The sequence below is a fragment of the Dipteris shenzhenensis genome, chromosome 22 (assembly GCF_047967505.1).
Source record: "Dipteris shenzhenensis isolate YYH24624 ecotype China chromosome 22, Dip_SZ_1.0, whole genome shotgun sequence".
Taxonomy (NCBI): Eukaryota; Viridiplantae; Streptophyta; class Polypodiopsida; order Gleicheniales; family Dipteridaceae; genus Dipteris; species Dipteris shenzhenensis.
Window position 1 is genome coordinate 36475457 of NC_141617.1, and position 10022 is coordinate 36485478.

The following is a 10022-nucleotide window of genomic DNA, read 5'->3' on the forward strand; positions in this document are numbered from 1 at the left end:
ACATGACCAGTCGAAAGGATTGGTATACCTCTCTACATCCGATAGGGAATGACATCCTGGTAGCAGTAGATAATGATGCAAAATGTCCAACCAAATGAAAAGGTACGATTTCTCTCAAGTTAGATGGAGTCGTAAAACAATTGTCCGATGTTCTTTATGTGCCACATATTAAGAGGAACTTGTTGTCCATTTCTGTGATCATGGATCAGGACCTCAAAGTTCACTTCGATAAGAATGGTGCACAGATTTTGGATCTTCAAGGGAAGGTCATTGGTAAAGGTACACAGTGCAACAACATCTATGAACTCTCAGCTTTTAGTGCTTGAGCCGATGTGAGCAACACCAAGCTATGTCATGAGAGGTTTGGTCATCTAAACCTTAGTTCTTTAAAGGAGATACATAAAAGTGGAATGATTGTAGACCTACCAGAAATTACAGATCTGCCCGATGTATGTGAAGCTTGCATGATGGGCAAGCAGCATCGCAGCCCTTTCCTAAAGAGGCTAGCAGGGCAAAGGCTCCTCTAGAGCTCATTCACATGGACCTCTACGAAAAGATGGAGATAGAAGCTTTGGGCCTACTACTTCATGATACTGATCGACAACTACAGTAGAAGGATATGGATATACTTCCTGAAGACTAAAGATGAGGCTCTTAGTAAGTTCAAAGAATGGCATGTAATGGTCGAGAAAGAAACGGGGAGGCAGATGAAGAAGTTGAGATCAGACAGAGGTGGAGAGTTCACATCAAGTGAATTCAAAAGTTACTGCAAAAGTCATAGGATCAAGAGGCAAAAACCCTTGCCACATACATCACAGCAAAATGGAGTAGCAGAGCGCAAGATGCGCATCATCTGTGAAATGGGTAGGAGTATGTTGAAAGGGAAAGATTCGCCGAAGTCTTTGTAGGCTGAAGCATGTAACACAGCAGTTTACATCTGAATCATAGCTACACAAAGGCTGTGAACGGGATGACTCCACTGCAGGCCTTTTCTGGTAAGAAACCTGCAATTGCATATTTCATAGTTTTTGGATGTGACTATTTTGTGCATGTCCCTGATGCTAACAGGGCCAAATGGGAACCAAAGACTCGGAAGTGTATTTTCTCGGGCTACAATGAAGAGGCGAAGGGTTACAGTCTCTATAATCCTATTACCAAGAAGGTAATAGTAAGTCACAATGTGGTCTTCTCAGAACAGCCGCATCAATTGGAGGAGGATGCTTCCTTCCCAGACAACCAGAACAAGGATATCCATCTAGTATAACCACAAACAGTAAACCAAACTCCCCCAATGGTTCTTAGGAGGATTCAAGATAAAGAAGAGGAAGAAGAGCCTGCAGAACCACAATGGCAACAGCCATTCCCAAAGTGGGTAAAGCAGCTTTTGGATGGCAAAGAACCTCCAGCCATTGAGGAGGAATCATTCGAACACTGCCGGTCCAAGAGATTAGAGGAGCAAAGAAGGGCGCATGAAAACTTGGTCAACTACGCTTTGATGGCAAAGGTGATTCGTGCTGAAGAACCCAAGTGTCTTAAAGAAGCATAGGGTGATGATAAGTGGATGGAGACTATGCAGTCATAGTATGGCTCCATAATGAAGAACAACACTTGGGACCTTGTGGATCGACCACCAAAATGCAAGGTCATCGGCACCAAGTGGGTGTACAAGACCAAGTGCAAGTCTGACAGCACGTTGGATAAGTACAAGGATTGGCTCATGGCAAAAGGATTCACACAGGTACATGGTTTGGATTATCTGGATACTTTTGCTCCCATAGCTTGACTAACCACAATTCGTAGTGTTTTGGCTTTAGCAGCACAGGAAAATTGGCCCGTGTTTTAGATGGATGTAAAATCTGCCTTTCTGAATGGAGATCTCAAGGAGGAGGTATATGTGGAATAGCCACTAGGTTTTGTGATCCCCAGTTCAGAAGGTAAAGTTTGTAAACTGAAGAAGGTACTTTATGGGCTGAAACAGGCCCCATGAGCATGGTACCAACAGATTGATGCCTACTTTTTGCAAAACGGGTTCAGGAGGAGCCGATCTGATGCAAATTTGTATATCTATAGAGGAGGCAGATGTATGATCGTGGTCCTTTATGTGGACGACCTTGTCATAACATGGAACCATGAAGAAAAGATCTTGCAGACAAAGCAGTTGCTAGGAAGAGAGTTTGAAATGACTGATGCATTTCTGTTTGGGGATTGAAGTTTGGCAAGAGCCAAAACAGATCTTCATTTCATAGCTGAACTATGCTGGAGAGATATTGAAGTCATTTGGCATGGCTGAGTGCAAGACAGTTGGCACCCCTATGGAGGTTGATGTGAAGCTCTCAAATGAGGATTCATCACCACTGGTGGACGAAGCGAAGTACAGAAGGCTTGTGGGTAGTTTGATTTATTTGTGCAACACGCGGCCGGACATCAGCTTTGCGACTGGTATACTAAGCATGTTTTCCAATAAGCCCCGAGAGAACCATTGGAGGGTAGGGATGCGGGTGCTGAAATACATTTGATTATGGCATCACCTATACCAAGGGCAACACCTTGACCAGATTCTGTGACTCAGATTGGGTAGGAGACATGGACAGTAGGAGATGAGTGATAGGTTACTGCTTCTCACTTGGATTCTCACTTGGATCTGGAGATGTGTCATGGGTTAACAAGAAGCAACCCATAGTTTCTCTTTCTTCTACCGACACTGAGTACAAATTAGCATGTTTTGCTTCTTGTGAGGCAGTGTGGTTGAGGAGGATTCTAGGGGACATGGGTGCAATGTAGAACAAACCTATGCAGTTATCATGTGACAATTAGAGTTGCATGGCAACTGCAAAGAACCCTGTGTTCCACGCTTGCACAAAACACATTGAGATTCAATATCACTTTGTATGCGAGCTCATCATAGATGGAGAGGTTGACTTGGTGTACTGTCTGACTATAGAGAATGTTGCGGACATCTTCATGAAGGCTCTTGGAAGAGACTTGCTAGAGAGGCATCTTCATCAACTTGGCATCGGGCCGAAAAAGTAAGTTCAATGCGGGTGGACATTGAGGGGGGGTGTTAGATATCAATGCTCCACTCTCATGTAACTACGCGGGAACCAGCTAACTCTACTTGTAAGCCCCCCATATGAGGAGAAGGCATTTGAGTAGCTCAGTTATCCAGTAGGTCTTGGTTTGGACACCAGATGGGGGCCATGTGTGGCCTGATGGCTGGACGGCTTCAGATAGAGTTGGCACACTGCCAACTAGGCTACATGCAAGTGCGGGAAGGCATCCCATGACTGACCGCACTGAGGGTAGATGGAGCATTTCTCAGGACAGCCTACTCTCGGGTTGCGGGGCTCGTTTGGAGTCCCAGATGATCCCAGATGGCTCTAGGCCAAGCTGCTCTGGGCCGAATGTGACCATAGGTTAGTTGCTCTATTCTATGCCATGGTTCTAACATGTGATCGGTGGCCTATTGACCTCTAGTCGATCATTTTGGGTGGACTGGGTCGGTCACCCAATTGGGTCTAACCGACTATGACTGGTGGCTATATAAGAGCAAGCCCATGAAGCCCATTATCATCACTAGCTACAGCAACCCTGATTCCTTAGCATCGAACCTCCATCCTCTACTGTTTCTAGCACACCATTGAAGCGTCTCACACAGGAGCACACGGTTGGGAGGCAGTGCCATCTATTGTATCAATTTTACAATAATCAATTCTTGGATTCTCCATACTATCAGCTTTTCTCTCTTGCATACGAGATCCTGTTATCTATTGAGCACAGACGTTGTATTGTTTTCTTACAATTATATCAACTCTTTCCATGTCCCCAATATATTTGTGTCTACCTAAAATCCTTCTTCTTAATGATATGAAAAGAATGGTGACATTAGTGAAGGATAAAATGTGGCCTTATGGAAAATATGTGCTAACTCTAGGTCTCTACAGGCTCCCATATGTGTACTCACTTTATCAAGAGTTTGCAATTTTAAATCCTGTGGGAATGTAGACATGGATTGCTCAAGAATTGTAAAAAATATGTGTGTCCAAGAGTAGACAAGCTTGGTCTCCAATTGTGGGTGGGAACAAATTGATGCCTTACTAATAGAATGAACTCATTGGCATAGCTATAAGGAAATATTTTTCTAATTGGGCTCCATTCTACCACTTGTCAACAATGATCCAAAGTTCAAGACATCAGTGTATAGTTTGTTAATCTTCTTTGTTTTTCCATGACTTTCTATGAACAAGAATAAATTAGCTACAGATGTTAGGTAAATTGTTGAAGCTATCAACTAATTTGTTAATTTTTTTAGAAATACATCAGTTGAGATTTAAAAAAACAACAAATTCATGAAACCAAGTGGAGGAAAACTTAATATTGTTTGAGAGGGAAACATGGTAATTTATTGTATTTAGCAAAGATATCTTTCTCGTGTATATTTCTTTCATGCCATATTGGGACCTTGGCAGTCAAATTTTATGTACAAATCTTATTCGAAGGTTCACTTAATGTTGAATTTATCATACTTATTAGGGCCTATTCCCACTAGCAATTAGGTTATATTAGTGAGCTTAACATAACCGATTCGGTTAAGTTAAAGTTAACCTTTAAAAGGGAATTGCATTCCCATTGGTAACCCATTATGTTATGAACTAAGTGGTCTTAACTAAAAATTTCGGGATATTTTTCCTACAAAAATGGTTTATCTCATCAATCCAAAGTCTGTTTTTAAAAGTTAAGCTCACAGTGGAGTCTTCTTTTCGAGACCTTTCAAATGAGTACCCATCTTGTACGTTCCGAGTTGATCTTGACTATGAAAATTTCTTAACAAGAATCTTGCTTTAATAGCATTCTCACTGCTCACCTTTAAAAAAGTCCTTAAAGTACCTATTTTGAAGGGGTTAATCTACAAGCATTTTTAACGTGCCGTTAGGAGATTTAACTTAACTAGACTCTCTAAATACCAATGGGAATGCACACTTAAGAGAACACTCCATCAGTGCTCCCTAAGTGGGAATAGGCCCAATAATGTACTTGTACCTTGGAAAGATTTGGCACAAATTTTATAGCTCAAATTTTCTTGGCTCACGTCCATGTAAGTCCATCAGTAGGCTCCGTTGTCATTTGCGTACGAGAAATGCAACTAGTAGATCGGTTGTTGTAATTCGTTCCAGCCTCTTGAAGAATTCACCCCTCCTCTCCTCTCCTATGTGAGCTTGCACAGTTGGCTTCATCACGCTCTTTATGAGACCCACCAAGTACCTTCCAAAAACCTGTGGATCGTTAAGTAGACGTTGCACTTCTTGCTCTGGCAAAATACTCTTTGCCTCCATAACCTCCATCTTCACCAGCTCCAGCTCCGGTACATCTTTCAATGCAATCTCCAAACTAACGATTAATTCAGCACACTCAACCGTATTCCTCCCACCAGAGCAACCGAAGTCAGCTATGCGAAAAGTGGGTGCACCGCAGTACTTGATACAATGATCGACTGCCTGTTCGAGGTGAGGTTTGGCGAACGCATGGAAGGTGTAGTTCTGGACCACAGAGTTACTGGCGTAGCTGTGATATCCAGAACCGCCTTGCATGGGCATGGACTCAAGGCATGCAGGGTGGGTGCGGTACGGTCATTGGAACGATTCAGATCAGTGAGGTGAGGTGGGCAGTCAGGAGACGAGGAGGCCATGCCTGGGATTTGTGAGTGCAGAGTGTAGAGACTCCTGTAAATTAAATACAACGAAGCTCCAACATTTCCACCTTAAAAATTTGCAAACGGACCTATATTGCTAGATAACGACGGAAGCGTTTACCTGTAGTTGATGCTCCGAGCTATGTAAATAACGACGGAAGCGTATAACTTGTCTCTGCGTGAGTACCTGCAAGCGCGTTCTCGCAGGCCACGTGAAGTCATGGGGCGTTACCTTGTCGGAGTAAGTGTGTAAGCGTCGATGCTGTATATCCAAGGAAAATCACAAGCCAGAATTACGCGACTCATGTATATCCAGGCTGTTGTAAATTGCAACTGCTAATTTATTCCCACGCAACTGTTAATGTACATCCAAGCTGATTTATATGGACGGCAGAACCACGAGGCCGAATCACACAACTGTTGATGTACATACAAGCCAGAATCAGAATACAAAAGCACGCAATCAATCCACACAATTTGTATCTGAGCATCACATTGAATAGAGTTACACTGATATGCATCTGTGTCAAGGACAATGTCAGTACCGTCCAACTTCCAAGGCCAAAATCGGGCTATTGTGTATCCAAAACAGAGTCTGGCCGGCTGAGGGCCGGCTGTCGATGTGTATGACCTTCGGAGTACGACGTTGGGTCGGTGGATTGGCAATTGTCGAGTCGGAAGGAAAGTTTATCATATGCCGCAAGGTGGTACGTGACCATACAGTTGACGAGGAAGCGTGTAACGTTTCTTTGTGACGAATATGATGTGCGTGCATCATAGCCTGCGCCGGGAGTGTTGTAGAAGTACACAATTGCATCCGTTGAGTCATAGAAGGCGACCATATAAAATGGACATTCTCAGCAGGAAATGTTACGCCCTCGAACTTAGAGGGCGTTAGAGGGCGTTCCCACGTTCCCGAAGACAGCGTTCAGCATGTTTCTGTGATCTAAAATTGCAGAATTCGCCATATTTCTAGGACCTCCCACTAACGTCAGAGAAATCCATGGAGCGTAAATCTCTCACCCAATCACAATATCGACCCTTCCAAAGCTCTACCAACAAAATCTGTTGACGTCCATCCAACACGGCGAAGTCTACAAATGGATTTTCACTTGGCCTGTTCCCTGTTTCGTCCTCACTTTCAGCCTCAAACTGCTCTATGGTTTTCTCACTTCACGCGGGAATGTCCTCTTAGGACAATTTTTGCTTTGTCATGCCAATACTTTTTGCTCCTCAAATGGGATCCTGCCATATCAGCTTCTCACCGTTTTATTGCGCCGGTGTTAGCTTGTGTGTGTTGAAAACCTTAGAGAGTCACCCAAGCCATATTTCTACCCCAACGGCTGGATTTATTGGGCCTCCCCACACTCGTTTCATGCCTGCACACTAGCACCACCTGCTTCCTTTCGTTGCTCCCAGCTCTCAGAGCAAGTGTGAACAAATATGGAGAGGCTCAGAGGAGAAGAGTGGAGATGAGGAGAGAGGGCACACCTAGAGAGCATGCCACAAATGACTAATTGTGCACTAGATTTAGTTGAAACTGTTGAATATATACAAACCCCTTTAAGGTTAGGGTTAGGGCATCTAACCCTTTCCTTTACAGCACTCTGTGTTAGTGGTATGCACAATATTGAACACATCATGTTGAGATGGTTTCTCAACTCCTTCCCTCAAGATTAACATCATGAAGTAGGACTTCCCTCTAGATGATGATTCTAACGAATCGAAGAAGAACTAAATATTACATTCCATTATACCCCTTTAATGCGTCAAACGAAGAGCTTGTCGGTGCTTCTCGAAAAGCTCCTTGCCAAGTGGTTTGCAGATGTTTGAAACATTTTCTTTACTATCACAATGCTGCAATGTGATGTCACCAAATAACACTCTTTCTCTGATGAAGTGCTCTCTGACATCAATGTGCTTTGTCCTAGAGTGATATGCTAGATTCTTGGCCAATGCTTGAGCTGGTTGATTATCACAATATATTGTTGTTGGCTTTATCTTCTAAGCCATGTAACTTCACATGCACCTGTTGTGAGTGCCCTATATTCTGCTTCAGGTGAAGACAAAGAAATAGTTGGCTGTTTGTTTGACAACCATGATATAGCACCTTGACCAAGGAAAAATGCATATCCTTGTGTGGATCTCCTAGTCTCATGATCTCCTACATAGTCACACTATCATCGTATCCATGCAACCCTTGGATGACTTCTTTTATATTCTATTCCAAACTATCTTGTATCTCTGATGTACCTTAAGACTTTTTTGGCTACATTCCAGTGAGACTGTTTTGGATTTGCCATAAACTGTGTAAGTGAACTTACTGCATAACAGATATCTAGCCGTGTGATAATCAGATATATAAAAGATCCGATGAGCTATCAATAGTACTTGCCATTGACTATAGGCTTGTCTGGATCTTTCAATTGGTAAGTTTCAAACTCTATTCCATGGGAGTGGCTGCAATCTTGCAATCTACCATATGAAACTTCTTCAGGAGACTGTCAGCATATTTTAGCTAACTCATGAAGGTCTTGTCTGAGTCTCTCCAGAACTCAATACCAAGACAAAAGTGCATAAGTCCAAGATCTTTCATGCCAAAATCTGTAGATAAATCTTGTTTTAACTTCTTGATGAAGCTATCATTACTTTTGATCACAATCAGGTCATCTACGTACAAAAGTGCAATAGTGATGTCTTTCCCTTGAACTTTGTAGTAAAGAGTATGATCTGCATTGGACTTCATGTATCTCAGATTAGCAAAATACTTGTTGATTCTACTGTACCAACTTCTGGGTGCCTGCTTTAAGCCGTAGAGACTTTTCTTGAGATGGAAAACATGATTCTCTTTTCTTGGTTCAACATAACTTGCTGGTTGTTGCATGTAGACTTCCTCGTCTAGGTAACCATTGAGAAAAGCATTCTTGACATCTAGCTGCTACACATTCCATCTGTTGAGTGTCACTAGTGATATTAAGAAATGTATGCTATCCATCTTTACTACTGGAGCATAAGTCTCATCATAGTCTTGACCATATTGTTGTGCAAATCTTGTGCAAATATTTTTGCAACTAGTCTGGCTTTGTACCTTTCAATGCTTCCATCTGAATTGTACTTAAAGACAAAGGGGAATTGTCTAGCTTAGCAAATGTCTCCAAATTGAGGTTTCTAGTAGTAGACATGCTGCAAGAAATGTACTCCATCTGAATTATACTTGAAGACAAAGGGGAATTGTCTAGCTTAGCAGATGCCTCTAAATTGAGGTTTCTAGTGGTAGACATGCTGCAAGAAATGTACTCAAGGTGCACTGTCTGAATCAATTGAAATTTGAACTATCGATGAAGATAGGACTGTAATATATAATCCAGTCTATTACAAGGCTTGTGGCAAATGATACCGAGAACTCGCTGAGAATAGCCAAGAGGCTTTATAAGGCTTAAATGATGTTCACAATGTAGAAAATAGCGTAGAAGGCTTTACAATGGTGGCATGTGTGTTTAGGGTGCAATCTGCCCACTGATGACAATGCCTCTGAAGTTTTGAAGTCTACTCACTGAGCTATGGAACGTCAAGTTTCAAGAAATGTAATGATGTGAAGCTGCATGTGAGCGTAGAGATTGACTTTGAGTAAGAAATATTTGGGAATTTTCGGGCATGGCTTTGATTGGCTGCTTTAGAGTTCTCTCCTCTAAGGATGATCTAATGTACTCTGAGCTAGATCTAGACTAACCATCGAGTGGTGGAAAAGCAGAAAATAATTCCTTTTCTTTGTTTGTTTTAGGTGTTGGGTCAGATGCATTGATGTAGAGGCTCGTGTACACACAAGAAGTGGATTTGTCACTGAGGCTCAACTGTGTGTGATACTTGTGCTGATGTGTGTGTGTGATGTGATGAGCACGTAGAGCATAAAAAATTGAGCATAGTTTCTTTTTGGAGCACCCTCAAATTCTTCCTAGATCAAGAGATACATGGCTTAATCGCAGTAGTGGAGAGGCAAAAAAGGGTGCAAATGCACAGTGATGATGTGGCAGGGTGAGTCACATGCAAAGGTGGGGTGTGCCAGTGGAGCACTGTGTGAGGTGTCAACTATGTTCCCATGCAATGCCTAGGAAGAGGCTAGTGTACCTAACAAGAGATTGTGCACCACGTGGCAGATGATGCGATGGCCGGGTGATGCGGCCTTGTTGACATGGTCAAGGTGACATGGGATGCTGACATGGCATCGTGATGTGGTAGTTGATGTGGCTTGTTGACTTTGAGTGGGTGATGGGATAGAGATGATGTGTCACAATTGCTGATGTGGTAGACAAGTGTCTGTGGGATTGCCACGTGCCAT